Here is a 15798-nt window from a genome sequence, read left to right as displayed (position 1 = left end):
CAGCTGTATGAAACTGTCATAAGCAATATTCCCATTAGACAAGTGGATAAAATACTGACTTTACACTGAGAAATATTCCTGGGAGAAGGCCCCTAAATTATTCCTTGGGGTATCTTGCTGCTACAGAGGTATGATGGATGTCCATGCATTAGTGGTGCCATCTCAAGCCATCAGAAGTGTTGACACAGAAGAAGCAGTTTGATTAAGTGTTTCTATTGGGCTTTATATATAAAAAACTGTATTGGATGGAGAAGCAGAATCTCACCTTTGCTCTGTCTTTATTTGTATTCTCAAAATGTAACAAAAATAGAATAAAACAACTGAAAAGACAAGACTGATCTCAACACCCTCATGTTCACTGGAGGCAGGACCTCCTTTTGCTGGCTGTAGATCCATCCAGTTCTAGGGGTTTTCATCTCTTTAAGTAACTATCTATTGATGTCCTCTTGAGGTTTTAATTGCTACCTCTGCAACAGATGATTTGACTGTGCAACACTCAGCACAGTGGGGGCTCAGGCATGTGCAGGTCTTCTAAGCAAATAGGTACTTCTTTGAGGCTCCTACTGAACAGATGACGATGATTCCTCTTTTCTTGTCCCTACCTTTTCTGTGCAGGATCCCAGGAGAAAAGTCTGCTAATTAGGAGAGGCTGTTGTTGATTCTTCATTTGCTTCAGAAACTACTGAAGCCCTAATGAAGAGCTCATGAGTGACAGCTGATTTGCACAGTTTTGGGAACTGAACCACAGAACATCACACAGGTCAGAGCATCTGTATTTGCCAATATCTGTTGTCTTTGACAGACTGTTGTGCCAGGTGTGTAGAGGGCATTTGCTGCTAATAATGATTTAACAAGAGCAAATAAAATCTCCCAATGCAGAACAAATTAATAGGCAGGGTAATAGCTGTAATGAGGCTGTAAAATGAAACTCAACACCCTCAAACAGGGCTGTATTTTCTGGCTTCCCATTTTCAGGGGTCTGATTATACTTTGTTTTGATATCACCGGAATTGGGAAAATTGGAGCTACGTGAATTTTGAAAGTAGATGTTCTCTGTTTTCTTCACCCAGAAAAGGACAAAGATGACATAAATGCTGGAAAGCACTATAGAATAATCACACTCATTTAAAACAGAAATAATGATAACATATATTACATGCACATAAGTGGAAAGACCAAAGACTTATTTAGTAAAATAAATTAACCATTGGCTCTCTTCCCTCAATCATAAACTACATGGTAAAGACAAGTCTCAGTTTCAGTGAGTGTATGGAAGTGCACTGAACAAATTTCAACAAAAATGCTGAAGAATTTGTTCTTTCAGTACTCAACAGAGTAGATGTTGGAATAAAATTCAGCACCTGAGTACAACTGACACAAGTACTAGCTGACTGCTTCATTTAATAAACCAGGAGACCCAAGACTGACTCCAGATCCCAGTCCATAATGGTCATCCTGAGTAGAGACTGACTGAAATAGAGTGCACTTGTTGTAACAGAGGATTTTAATGACTCACTGAAGTGTTTGAGCTCACAGATCAAGAAATTGGACGTAGGGTTTGAAGGATGGAAAGTTAAAATCAAGTAGAAGACTAAGGTATCTCTCAGCTCTTTCGAGGGCTTGTGAAGCTCAGTGCTGTGCTGTGTGACAGCTGCTGACCCGTGTTTGTGGTCCCTCCAGTGCTTCCATTGCTCCTTGCTCCTGATCCCTCCATGCAGCCACACCTGATGTATGGGAGATGCAAGCACTCATGCACTTCAAGCTGTCCTGACATCACTCTGCAGTGTGAGTTGTTGTCTCCTGTTCCTGTCTCTATTATCTGACACCAGTCCCATTGCACTCCAGGGTTATCACAGGTGAAAGCAGGTGTCACTTCTTCTCTGTGAATTCTGCCTTTAAAATGGTTATCACAAAACCAAAGCACTAATGATAACAGTGCAAACTTCTCTACCATCTATATCTCTAATGATATGGCTTGTGTGTCCCTAGAGGAGGAAAAGATATTTGGATCTCTCTCTCAATTATTTTTCCGGTCTATTAAACTGTCTAAACTCCAGGTTCTCAGAAATATATAAATACATAAATATTATGTATTTATACAGAGAAAATAAATGAAAATTGAGGCCTCTGCTCATCTCACCCAGTGTCCTAGTTGATCATCCCCAGGAGACATCTTCAGAAGCATGGCTTTATGACCACGAGAGAAAGTAATGATGTGCTGAGAAAACTTGCAAGTGCACAACCCTGTTGCACATGAAATGGATACCCTAAGTGATTTATCATTACCATTTGCAAAATAAATAGGGGTGGGAGAAAGGGAAGGGGTGGCTCTGTTTAATTTGGTGTCTTTACACAGCAGGAGCCGCTGAGGGTGGTGAAGGGAAGGGTCAATGACAGGAGTGACAGAGAGGAAACAACTTTGTGTCCTTACAAAACAAACCAATTGAAAGGAAGTGTACAATGATGTAAATATATATCACATGGAAGTTTAGCTATCCCAGTCTGAATTCTATTTAGCTTCCTGCCAGTGCTTTGAAAAAATGCCCTTATCTGTGTCTGAGACTCTGAGAGGAGTGAAGGTGGCACCCTGCCATACACAGCCCATTTCAAACACTGCAGATCATATAGATTAGTTACATACCTGCATTTTAGTGCATAAATGCACTTGTCCATTATTAGTGAGATTTGGTTTCCCATCTGTGGTCCTGTGTGAGTTTTTAAGGAAAAGAAGGTGAAGGGACAAGGTGCAGCTCATCACAGCTGTCTTAGTTACCAGGATTATTTTTGCCTGCATTTATCCCATCATACTTTAAATACCCAGCTCATGTACCTATGCATCTTGTAAGGCCCCAAAGTCAGTGAAGGTCCTCCCCCCCAGTGCAGATCTGTCACCTTTTTGAGATTCCCCTTTGTCTCTGCTGCCACTCTGTAGCACGGCTCAGGTAATATTCCTGTTGATCCCTTCTACCTCTGCTTTCCAGAGTGTGCCTGGCTGGGAAGCTGATTCATTAAGTGAGGAGCAGAAAACAACAATTTCATGTTCTGAACTTGTCTTTACCTTCCTGACAAACTCCTATGCAAGTCACACCTCACACCATCTCACAGAGATGACTTGCAGGCCAAGTCTCTCGTTTGCACAGCACCAGTTTGACATCTCCAGCACACACTGAAGTGACTCGACTGGAAAACTGTATCTTCAGCTACTCTTTCCCATGGGTTGGAAAATCAGATTATATTTTCATAGCTTTCAAATAACATAACACAGGCAGCTTGCAAAGCAAATAATGCTGAAATAATCACGCGCTTTTTAGTCAATCACTTCACTGAGATGGACCATGGTTTAGCTTAAAAATGTTGAAGAGGGACAAGTCATGAGCAAATACACACACAGAAAGAGTTCATTTGCTGTGGTTTTCCATTCCCCTCATTATGCTGTTGTTGCTTATATTCCACACAAATCAATTTAAGAGTATCTGGGGAAATCGGAAAGGCTCATATGTCCATCTGTCTACTCTAGCATTTATTGAATGGGTTGGACTTTGGGTTATAAATCTGCTCTTTGGAGAGGGATGGGGAAGCTTCTTCCACTCTGATAGACTAATGGAGTTCACAGTTTTCCCCTGCAGAACACCTGCTGCTCAGCTCTGTCCCGAAAATAGATAAATGGGGTAAATAGGCTAGATTTACCCTATGTCTCATAATGGTCAGTAGTGAGTATTTAGGGGAAAGGGGGCAACAAAGATCTTTCCCTTGGTAAAGTCTTCTAATGCCTCACACTTTAGGAACTGCTAGAGTTTGAGAGTGTGTTCCTAGAGACCAATAAAGTGATTTGAAGGTTCCCTTATTAATGGAAGTGATGTGGTTTAGAAAACTGAAACCCTCGTAAGCTTAATCAAGTACACTAAGAAACTGAATATTGTAAGAAATCAACATTTTGGGGTGTCGTGCCATACCCCTGTTCAGCAAATACATCTTCAGACCTTTCTTTTCCTACAGCATTAATATTAAAGACACGATTTTGAGAAGGTTCCTCTTCAGGACACAGTAAGTGAATCCTTAGTCTTGGGTCATGAGGGCTGAAGTTTTCTTGTCAGGGGAGATGATCCAAACTCAGAGCAGAGAAATATTGTTGGAAAGGTGACAGTCATCCTGCTAATCTGTCTCTGCAGTCACACAGTCTACTTACAAGCAGAATCTCTTGGCAGCTTCAGAGAGAAGTGAAAACCACTTGTAAAAACTTTTCTAACAAACACAGGCATTACCTCAGGACATAACAAGTAGCAACCAGTCCTTTACAAGTTATAGTTTTAAAATGCTATGTATTTCTCTTTGCCTGAAAACAACTGAACACTGTAAATAACATTACTGTTTTGGGACAGCTTCCTCCAGAATCTGAGAGCAGCTTCAAGCTGGTTAGCCAATTTGGAAGGCAGAAGACGTGAAAAGTTTCATTCTGGAAGACTGTCATGAGAAGTCATGACTGAGATGTTCCCGTGATCTGTTACAGCAGGATTCCAGCAGAGCATCGCTGTGCAGGAAACATGCTAGACAGAGCAGACTGAGAGCAGTGAGGGTGGTTAAACCTTGGAACAGCGTCCCAGAGAGCCTGTGGTAGTTCTGCCTGTGGAGATATTCAGAGCTGGCTCTTCCCTGGCTGGAAAAAGTCTAATAAGTTTGAAAGTAGATCGAACGTTGAACTTGACCCTTCTTTGAATGAGGGCTTGATCAGACGACCTGTAGATGTCCTTTTCAGTGTAAACCATTCTACAATCCTATGAATCCAGACAAGGTCATCAGCAAAGCTACTTTCTATTTCTGTGCTTCTACTTTCCTACCTGGCATTAGCCTGGCTGGTCTATTTTGCCCAGTACTCACTGCAGAGGTCTCTCACTCTACACCTCTATCATGTCCAACATGACTTTGACCAGACCCTCAAGGTGCTATAACAGCAGTTATATCCCTTTGTAAAACAAAGGAATTCTTTGGTTCATGCACAGATGGTGTTATAAATCTGAACTGATCTAAACAGTGAAAGCCAGTATCACAAGTGTATGCTCAGCTTTTTCCCTTCTTAAGCTGTATAAAAATATCCAGTAATCTATGCTTATGCAGAAGGATGAAAAATGCATCAGCTCTGAGAAGAGCACGGTGGTACCTACAGGAGCACATTAGGTATGAAAAGCATTCACAGCATGAAGAGACAACTCAGTTTCAGAGGCTGCAGCACGGGTAGCTCTGTTGAGGTTTCTTGGAGCAGGTTTGGCACATTTTGCTAAATTGGTCATAGCTCCAGTACTTTCCCAAATGTGCATCTGTCACAATCTCCCATGCCAGTAAGGCTTTTCACTGGGTGTTGGTTGCATCTGCATGTTTTCCTGCAACAAGAGAAACTGTATGTTTTAAGTAGCTTTTTACTTGGCATTTCAAAGAACAATTGGAATAAAATAATGATAAAAACAATAAAAAAAGAGATCCAGAACTAGGTTGGCAAACATAAACACAAGGTGTATTTAAAAGTAAAACGTAGCTCGGTGCTTTGAAAATCAAGCGCCATGGGAAGCTGAGGATGTGTTGTCCCTTGGCTTGATGTCACCTTTTAAAAGAAACACAGTAATTGAGTAATCAGCTTGCTGGTTGTCATGGAAATCGTTGCTGGCTGCTGCAGGGAACCAGCCTCCACTCTTTGTGTTTGTGGTACTGGGGGCAGGCATCCACTGAGGGCAGCACCCACTGCTGCCCTCAGCACCCCTGTGCTCGTGGGCTGCCAGCCCCAACACCTGCTGCTCTCACAGCCTGAGCCCTGGCCTCTGCATTGAGCAGCAAAGGAGAATAAATATAACATGGGCATACCATGTCCTGGAGGAGGATTCAATTCACAAACCCAATGGCACCTTCTGCTGTCAGCGATGACTCGGGTTGTGCTGTTTATCTTTTCGCAGATGGCAGTGCCAGTGAGGTTTGGATCTCATGCTAGTCAAGGGCTCGCGGGGTTAATTCCAAATTTAAATGCAGTGTGGAAAGGGAAAAGTATGTACAGGATCCATACCAGGAAAGCTGTTTGTCAGTGGCTTTACATGGTGATTAAAGTCAACTCATGCTGATCAGCATTTAAACTCTAAACCAAAGGGCAGATCTGCAAGCAACAGGACATGTGCTTGTGGATGAAAGAAGGAAAACAGGTTAAGTTGAGGTTTCTAAAGTGCACAGAGGAAATTACTTCTATTATCCACTGCTGGAACTTTACTTGCTGTTTCTCCCAGGGAACCCTCTCATTCGGAGCTAGAGAGGGTTTTTGAAGAGTGAAATGACTGTATTTTCTGGAGAGAAAGGTGTGAGAGAATAAATGATACTGTAAATAAGAGATCTGTTCAACTGAGAATAACTCAAAATCTTCCATTTTGTTATCTCCTGTCATTCCTAGTTGCTAAATTGGCATTCTCTCACCATACCAACCCAGAGCCATTAAAAGACCTTTTCACAGGGTTTCCTTCAGTTACAGGATGGAAACATCTGAACTTTCCATATACTGAACGAGAGAAAATGTGTAATGCTCCTTGCTGACAGCTGCCACAAACAGCCAGAAATGAAGCACTGTATCAGTGAACATCCCCACTTCAGCATCTTGTGCTTCCTGTTACACTGCCCCTGGCACATGAGTATTTCTGCACTCTCTATCCTGAACATAGGTTGAAGTTCCCCTAAACCTGTAGTTTGACCCAAAACAGTGGTTAAGGTCAGGTTTTTCTAAGCATGCCTTCTACACTAGGTGAGAAAGGCAGTCCATGGAACAGATGTGCCCTTTGTCCCACTCCTCTTTGAACACGACAGGCATGATGCATGGTCCATGTTAATGTGTTTATAAATTCAGTGCTACCTTAGCTCCTCCCACATGTGCTGGAAAACACTCCTTGGTCACCAAGTGGCACTTTCAGATTTACAGCACAGAGTCCACTTCAAGGGCTGCTGAAGGATCATCCTCATTGCTACAGGCTCATGACCAGCTCAGAGCACTTGTGACTCCAGGGCAGAACTGGTGCAAACTGGGGCAGTGCTGAGCCAGTGGGAGCACAGTGATGAAATGTTCTCAGGGAAGGAGTCCCTGACCTGCAGTCACCTCCAGAGGCACATCATTAGGACAATATTTGAGCTTCATTTCTCCATGCAAGCATCTGCTGAGGTTTTGGCCTTAGGTCTTCAGTTGCAAACTGAACATCTCCTTGACAGGAAAACAGATAATTTATCTTGATAGGAAAACAGACAATACACTTTGATTTATCCTTCTTCAGACACTGGTATATTGTGGCTATGACATATACACATGCAAAGTCCTTCAAACTCAAAGTCCTTCAAACACATAACAGTCAAATAATGATTGTAATTACAATGCTATCACTCCACAAAAGCTGAAGTTTGTACTAAAAAGAACAAAGCACATATTACCTGTCCTCCTAAATGACCAAGCAAACAAGCTAATAGAGATCAACACGTGCTTCCTCAGACTAAGGTTCTTTTGAATATTTTTTTCAGTCATGCTGCATCTTAGAGTTTCATAAATAAGGTCTAACCTAAGCGACCAATGAAAGACGTTTTTCTCTGCAACACACTAAAAGATTTCTCCCTAATATGTCTGATAACATCTCAAATTAATATAGTTTCATTTGTTTGCTGCCTTCTGCATACTCAAAGCATGTTAACATAATTCTGGAAATTCTCATTAAGAAGCTGATTCTAGAAGGGCCAGAGGAGACTGCATGATACACTGTTACTCAGCAGAGTTTAAGTAAATAGTATTTTCATTCCTCCTCCATCTTAAAGGGTAAAATGGTATGTGGTTAAAAGCCATCTGAACTCAGAGACATCTGCCAGCACAGCACAGGAGAGTGAATATGAAGACTTATCAAATTTTACTACACCACAACTCTTGAAAGTGTCCTTTAAAAATTAGTCTATGCATACTGGAAATATCATTTCTCCATTTGTAATAATCACATTTCCTTTTGCTTCTTTTGGTTTAGCACACTTTGTTTTGCACTCTGCAATGTCCTTAGCAGAATATGACATGCTCAAGTTTATCTATCAAGTTGGAACAGTGAGAGCAATTTAAATTAATCACTGTAAGGTTCTCTTTTGCATGAAGATGGCTCAGCCTCTCTGACCCATTAATTAAATTGTGGAATTAACAGTTCCTTGAAAATATTGAAGAAGCAAAAGATTAGTCAGATCTGAGCTGTGTTTGAAATGGAAATTGAGACACATTGGACTGTGGATAGGAAAGAGCAAAGTGACATATTGAAAAATACTTTTAGTTCAACAGACATCCACTAAGCCAAAGCCAACTGGAAACATGAATCCTCCGTGACAAAAATAATAGAGCACCAAGAGGCAACAGGTTAGATCTTTAGGGGTGAATTGGCCAAACTCCTTTAATTCCAACAGAAACTCCAGCTTCCACAGCAAGAATTTGGTTTCCACACTTCTGTGAGTGAAACAATCTAAATTATTCCTCTTTGTTAACAAATTAAATCCTGACATGTTTGGGCAGTGCCCTGGAGAAGAGAAGGCCAAGTGATGAAGAAAGAGCAAAGAATATGGGTCCCTGTGGCAACAGCTGAGCTCTAACCCACAGAGTGTCTCCAGGAGAGTCACTGCACTTTTCATGCTACAAATGAACCTGCAGATGGGTGAAACTCTTATTCTAATTCAAAATATATCTCCATGCTGAGATAGGAAAAGTAAATGTTTTATTGAAAAAGTAGTTTCTTATAAAGTTAATTCATCTATAAGAAAGTTCAGATTCCTTTAAATTCCTTTTGTTGGTTACTAGCATCAGAATCAGTTTAGTAAATCCAGTTGCTATTTCTTCTGGGAAATTCTCGTGGAGTACAACAGAGAATTGTATATATTTCCCTGTTCTCTCTTGTAATATTGAATTAATTAACATGGACCTGCTGCAGATTCCACTCAGACAAACAACTGGAACTCCAACTCAGGTGAAGCACATTAACATCTCTCAAATCACAAATGCTTGTCTTCATTCCCAAAGCACTGAACATCTCTGTAGTAAGTGCATCATAGACATGGAGTATGATGTTTCCTGTCTCAAAGCCTTGAGGGATTGACACCACTTTAGTCCAGGAAAACATTCTAGGTCTTAGTTAAATTTGTGTGTTTGGGTTCAGTTGGATTTGGGGGTGTAGTTTTTGCCTGGCCCCAAGGGGGACTGGAAAGGAGGATCAAGCAGGTCTGGAACATCAGGAGGAGGGATTGCAAAGCATATAATTCTGATTGTATGAATTTGGCTTTCAGTTGATTTCCTGAATCTTCAGGGCTTTTATCAATAAAAATATGCTTGATGAAGAAGTATGACTGTAAGTTAATGACATTTTTTAATCTACTAAGATTTTTGCAGTTCTTTTTTCCCCAAAAGAGGCCAGAAGAGATCTGTATTCAAATTGCAGTTGTAAAACTCTATATCAGCAAAAGTAATTTCTTCACAAAATTTAAATGATTGCCAGTATTTAGTATTAATCTACTTGCTCTTAACCTCCACAGACTGTCCATACTTGTTGAATTTATATGTGTCCCAGCCCCAGGTATGTACCCTCCTACTCCCACTCCTGGTATTCCCTATTACCACCCTGTATGCACAACAGCTGCTCCAGGGCATGCACGTAGCTAATTTGGGCCAGTGTCCAGGCAGATCAGACATGCAAATATTCAGCTTTGTAATATTTGGAGGCTCAAACTGCAAATGCATTGGGAAAATCACTCAAGAAATTTGATTTTGTGTTTGTATTAAAATGATTAGAGTGACATTCTATTCTGCATGACTAGATATTTGTTTTCCTAAAATCTTTCCTAAATGCAGCTATATTCCCCTCCCCTAGACAGGGATGTTTCCAGGATTGCTTCAGCCAGTCGTTACGTCTAGGACAAGTCTTTGGCCTCCTTAATCTTGGCATGACAATATTAACAATCCTTACAAAAAACATTTATCCACATCTTAAGCCTTCTTGGCAGCATTAAATCATCTCCCATCCCACGTATACAAGCTGGCTGATGGATGTATGCAAATGCTTGGCTGTAGGGAAAGACGTTTTAATATACAGCCCTAGTAAATTACTGAGATTATTACAAGAAGGGAAAAGGCATGATAAGTTGTTCTGTTGTTGACTATATATTCCCAGGATACAATGGTGATAGACAGGCAGACAGGCAGGCGGATATGTTTGGGATACCTATCTAGCTGAGAATCTCAAATACAAATAAAGCCTGTGTTACTCAACCATTTGCTTTGTAGCTTCTCAAGGTCTATGAGCACTGCTCTCTTTCCAAGTCTCACAGGTTTCTAATTTAAGTGAATAAAGAAGTAAACCTTTCCATTTCTATTTGCTTCTTACAAATAGCTCCCAGCACAGAGTACATTGTGAAGCAGTGGGTATTTAATACCTGTGAGTGGCCCTTTGCTGCTTGGGCTGCATCTACAACATTCTGTGTTTTGCCTGGGAATAACATCAGTTGTTCATGTGTTAGTGCAGTGCTGAAAAATCCAAGTGCATTGGTTGCCCCAGGGCTGTGATGTCGGACCCTGCTGCATCACTGCCTGTCAGGTTTGCTCTTGTGTTCCACAGGAATCACTTCCTTTGCAGTAATTGAAAATAAAATTAATAATTAACCCCTCCCAAATAATTAATTAAAATTATTCGCGGCTGTAACTCACACGGTGGCAGCAGGTGGCGCTGAGGAATCCACGGAACAGCTCCGGGCTCCGGGGCTGATGCTTTGCCCTGCGCATCTGGATCACACCAACCAACTTCACCTGCCTCACTGCTGGGCAGCTCCCAGTGCTACTCAAAGAAAGGGAATAGAGTAGGAGGATCCACAAATCCCATTTTGAAGTGCAGTTTCATCTTTAGCTCTGGCTTGGTAAGAAATTTGGAAAAAAACTCAGCACCATTCTACAGAAAAAACATAAGTTTGTAGTATATTCTAGCAGCTTATAGAAAACTACTTAATTCTCTACTTGAAATCCTTTTGGACATCTCCATAGAGGAAATACTTGCATGATGGGGATGAAAAATACATTTTCAGATTTGGAGAGCAGAGGGACAAGAGAATTAATTACCAATACCTCTATTATTATTATTATTTTGCATTTGGTGGAGGATTTTTTTCAAACCACTTAAGTTACTTTTCTGCTGTTATTTTTATTTAGTTGCCTGCTTTTTGAACCAATATCCAAGCACTTACAGGAAGAGTTATGGATCTGGAAGCAGGTTTGTTGTCAGTTGGGCCTGCTGTGTAAATAGAGACCTGTGCCTGAGCGGGTCAGCAGAATGGACTGCATAAAAGAAAGAAAACAATATTATTTTTGAAAATAAAAAGAAAAGGGAGATAGAGGGAGATTACATGCATATGTTGCTTCCACAATTGGCAGCTGACTGTGCTCTGCATTTCAAGCGGATTAAGGTCTTTGTCCCTTTTAACAACAATAAATAAATAAATAAATATTTAATTTTAGTGTTAGTATTAAACATTGTACTAGGACTCTGGGGGTTTATTACAGTTTTTGCCACCGAGTGTGCTTTATAAAGTAGAATGAAATCTCTTAAGTGACTATCAGAACTTGGCCTCCTATGCACAATAACAGAAATGTTTAGCATTTCTGCTGCTTTTGGCAGGTCAGAGCTTTCTGCAGACCTTAAGTACAACTCCACAGGAGACCTTTCCATGCTGTGTATTTCAGCACCAGCGGAGCTGGCAGGCAGGACTTTCCCAGCACTCGTGTTTAGGGTGCCAGCCTGCAGGGAGTGGGCAGGGGCAGGTGCTGTGGGAAGGGGCTTCTCAGCAGAGCACGGGCACAGCTGCTGGCCCTGCACCATCCCAGTGCAGATGGCATCGCTGGCTGCTCTCCCAAGCTTTGTCTATACAAACCTGAGCTACTGGTTTCCAGGAGCTCCCTGAAATCTCCCATGCTTGTATTTTTGACTATCTTATTTAACTCTGCGTAACGTGAAGAGGGGGCAATCTTGAACTGTCCTGTGGGCTTGACATCAGTCCAGAGATCCTGCCAAGGAGCAAAAATTGAATAGAAATGAAATTTGTATCTGGAGCCCAGGCCATATGTGAGGTTTTCTCTACACTGTGTACCAGCTGCTGGCCCTACCTGTGGCCTCAGCTGCAAGCGAGATGTGTGTTTGGCTTCAGTACTGCTATTGAACCCTAGAGCTAGCACAGTCCTGCTGTCAGGGCTCATTGTCAATTTGAGAAATATCTAGGGGGAAAAGGGAGTTAAAGTGAGTTAGACTATTGATGAAAGGCCTAGACAGTATTTCAGGAAGCTGTCTGTGCCAAGACAGCTGTAGATGAGTCCAGGAAGTTGGGTGGAAGAGCGAGTAGCAAACTGGCTTTGACCATAGTAAAGAGACATTAGTGCTAAATAGTCCCTGGTTTGGGTGACACTTTCTAGAAATGTACATGTAATTCTTCCAAAATAAGAGGTCCATAACAGATTTTGGACTGGGGAAAATCTTTAAGGCCTTTTCATTAGGTTTTCTTCCAAGGGTCAAGCTCAAGAAAACAGGTTTCAGTTTCTACATGCATTGATTCAAAGGGAGATTTGAAGCATCAGCTACAATCCCTGTTGCTCACACTAAAAACTTTAGAAAAGGTTTTCCCAAAGCACCTCCAATGCCGTGCCTGGAGTTAGCATGCTCTGTGGAAACTTTTTAAAACCTTGCTCTTCTCACTATTGACTTTGCATGACATCTGCCTCACCTTGTAATACAAGATCCGCTACTAGTCTGTAACATCAGTCAGCAACTTAGCACTCAACACTGAAGAAAAAAAAAAGCTGTTTATGTGCTTATGACACAAATACATAACAATTTTTCAACTAAGAGCTTTATTGCCTGGTTGACCTCTCATCCTGTAAGGACAAGGGAGTCCAAGACTGGGAACATATGCTTAAGATTTCTGCTGTCAGTATTAATAAGATCAGCATAGAGCAGTATCTGTGTAAGAGTGGGAAATAACAATATAGCTGTAAAGCTGCTCATCCTTAAATCAGGGTGAAAGGGTTTTCCCTTGTGACCAGAAGACTTTGCTTTTCTTATTCACTGACAAAGTTTTCTGCAGTTATCTGGCTCCTGGGAAGTCCGGTAGCATCCTGTAGTATCACCATCTTCAGTGATATTATTTTATGTTCTTTAAGGAAGTGAGTCTTCAAAAATGTAAAATTATAGCAAAAAATGTTCTTTCTATATAATGTTCTTTCTGACAATATAATTAGGTCTGTTTTAAGCCTGGTTTTCCAGCTATGATGGACATTTGCATTTCTTTTGCACCCTGCATGCACCCACATGTACAGTTCTGGCAGAGTCTGTACCAGGTGACAGTTCTGTGCACTGCTCTGGAGAAGCGAAAGAAAACCTCCTTTTTCTTCCTGTTTGCTTGCTAACCCTTTAAATCAGAAAAGATTGTTTGATGACAGCATCAGGGTTGAAAGCACTACTCATGCTGTACCCACCAGCTCATGGCCAGCCCGACTCAAACCATTCAGGAGGGCAGGACTCCCCTGGCCTGTGCTGGTCCCCAGCTTTTTTGGTACTTCTGGGTACTTTCAGTTTATCTTGACTTGAGCTTTAGTGAGCAGCACCTTACCCCTGTGCTGTCTGAGCACTGCTTCTTCTGGAAGAGGCCGAGAGAAAGCATTTCAGAAGTATTTACATGAGTTAAAGGCACCACAGGGAAGGTCCGGGTGTGCTGAAGACTGACTTCTGTGTACTGCAGAGACAACCACACAAACCCCAACTAATGACTGCGGGTAGCAGCAGCAGTTTAGATGTGGTAGCACAGGGATTAGAGCTGGTTGCCAAACTCTCTGAAGGGGCAGGGAAAATGAGCTGCCTGCTGGGGCCTCACTGACTCTGCTCCTCCAGTTGGGCATTGTATTTCCATACATCAGTGCCTCAGATAACCATCCTCCCTGAAATAACCATCACATGAAACTATTCAAATAAACCACAATTTAAAAAAAAAAAAAAAGGAAGATCATCTTGGGAAGTGTGATCTGTTGCAGGAAGCAAGAAGCAGAGAGCACATAGGTAAAAGTTTCTGGAATAAACCTTGCCTTGTCTTAAAAATCTGTGAACAAAACCCACAGCATACACCTGTGATAATACAGGCAGTCTCTGGCACTGGCTTGTGCAGGTCCCCTCACGCTGCAGGCAGCTCTGCTGGGGCACAGTCAGTGCTCAGGACAGTATTTTCAAGAGAAGTTCTGTCTTTGTGGTGGTTGAAGAAATTTTTGCCGGCATTACATTTACAACACACACAAGGATGAGGTAAGGTGGTTCTGCTTCCTTCAGTGTCATTTAATTTCCTTCACTTAGTCTTGCCCCATCTTTTTTCATTCATGTGCTTCATGTCCAATTTCCATCAACCTTTCATTTCCTGTGAGTTTAACTACAAAGTACCTGTCTTGGAAATTTCCCTGTAGATTGAGACTTTATATTCCCCTCTAGGTATTTTAATTTTTAAATAAAAACAATTAATAGGTGAAACCATCTTCCTTGATACTGAAACCTCCACCTCAATGAAACATTTGCCACATACATAAGAAGTTATAATCTATTTATTTCCTATAACTTTCCATAGGTACTACAGAAGAAAGGTTTTTCTACTGATTCATATTTGTAATCCTCTATTTTTTTATTCTCAGAGGGATCTATCATATGAGTTAGATTGTTAGTCTGCAGAAGGATCCATTTACTTTTCCCATCATTTTCCCTGTCAATTGCTTGACTTCAAAAACCAAAACATACACAGAAGCTGAGCAACAATAATTTTTAAATTCCGACCCTGTGTCCTTTGCACCTAAACTCTACCATCAGGTTTCATTGCAGGGCACTTTTGCATTTTGTCTTTCCATCTCAATCCTTACCTTTTTCTTTTTAATATTTTTCTTTTCTCTCTCCCTTTTCTTTTTCAGCCTCATGGTGCATTTGTCTGCACAAATGCAATAAAACTGGTTAAAAATATATATCTTTATGTACCAACACACTAATTTTATTTCTATCGACGTTTCAAAAGAGCAAATTCATTTTCAGACAGAAAATACTTACGATGCAATTTTGTTTTAGACTGTGGCTAACAAGCTTCAGCTTTTGACAGTACTTTTAAAAAGATAAACCTATTCTGTAGCATTAGTCTTTACCCTTCACACATAAAATAGTCTGGATTATAAGTGCCAAGACACTGATGAAAATTGGAGGAAGAAAGAGAAGGAAGAGTGAAAAGAAACACTTCCCAGGTTACCCAAGAATCAAATACTATTAATTTTTTTGGAAGGTGATTTTCATGGGAAAGAAAATGCTAGACCTATTAATACTCATCTGCAGCAAGATTTCTCTTCCTAGGTAGCACTTCTCCATCTCAAACACACTGGGGCTGTATCAGAGTCCCCTCTCCTGGGGCCTCAGTGCCAGTTCTCTGCTCCCTGCTCCAACCATGGGGCTCAGCTCATTCATAGGAATGTGAGGATAAAGGAGGAATCACCTGATTTGTGTCTGTTGTTGACGAGCAACTACAAGGAACTTGTCCTGGTGCAGTTCTGTGTCTTTTCCCTCATGCCAGGAGATGTTGATTTTTGTCCAAAGAGACTCTCCAAAGCACAGAGGATCGCTGAGGACAAGTGCTGGGTCTTGGGTTGGAAAGGAGTAGGAATTCAGTCTCTCTCTTTTCTTTTGGTAACAGAAAAGTCGTCTCCCATGAATCATGGAATCAGCTGGGTTGGAA

This window comes from Corapipo altera, unplaced genomic scaffold (assembly GCF_003945725.1).
Source record: "Corapipo altera isolate COAL_440 unplaced genomic scaffold, ASM394572v1 75, whole genome shotgun sequence".
Lineage (NCBI taxonomy): Eukaryota > Metazoa > Chordata > Aves > Passeriformes > Pipridae > Corapipo > Corapipo altera.
Note: the sequence above shows the minus strand (reverse complement) of the source record.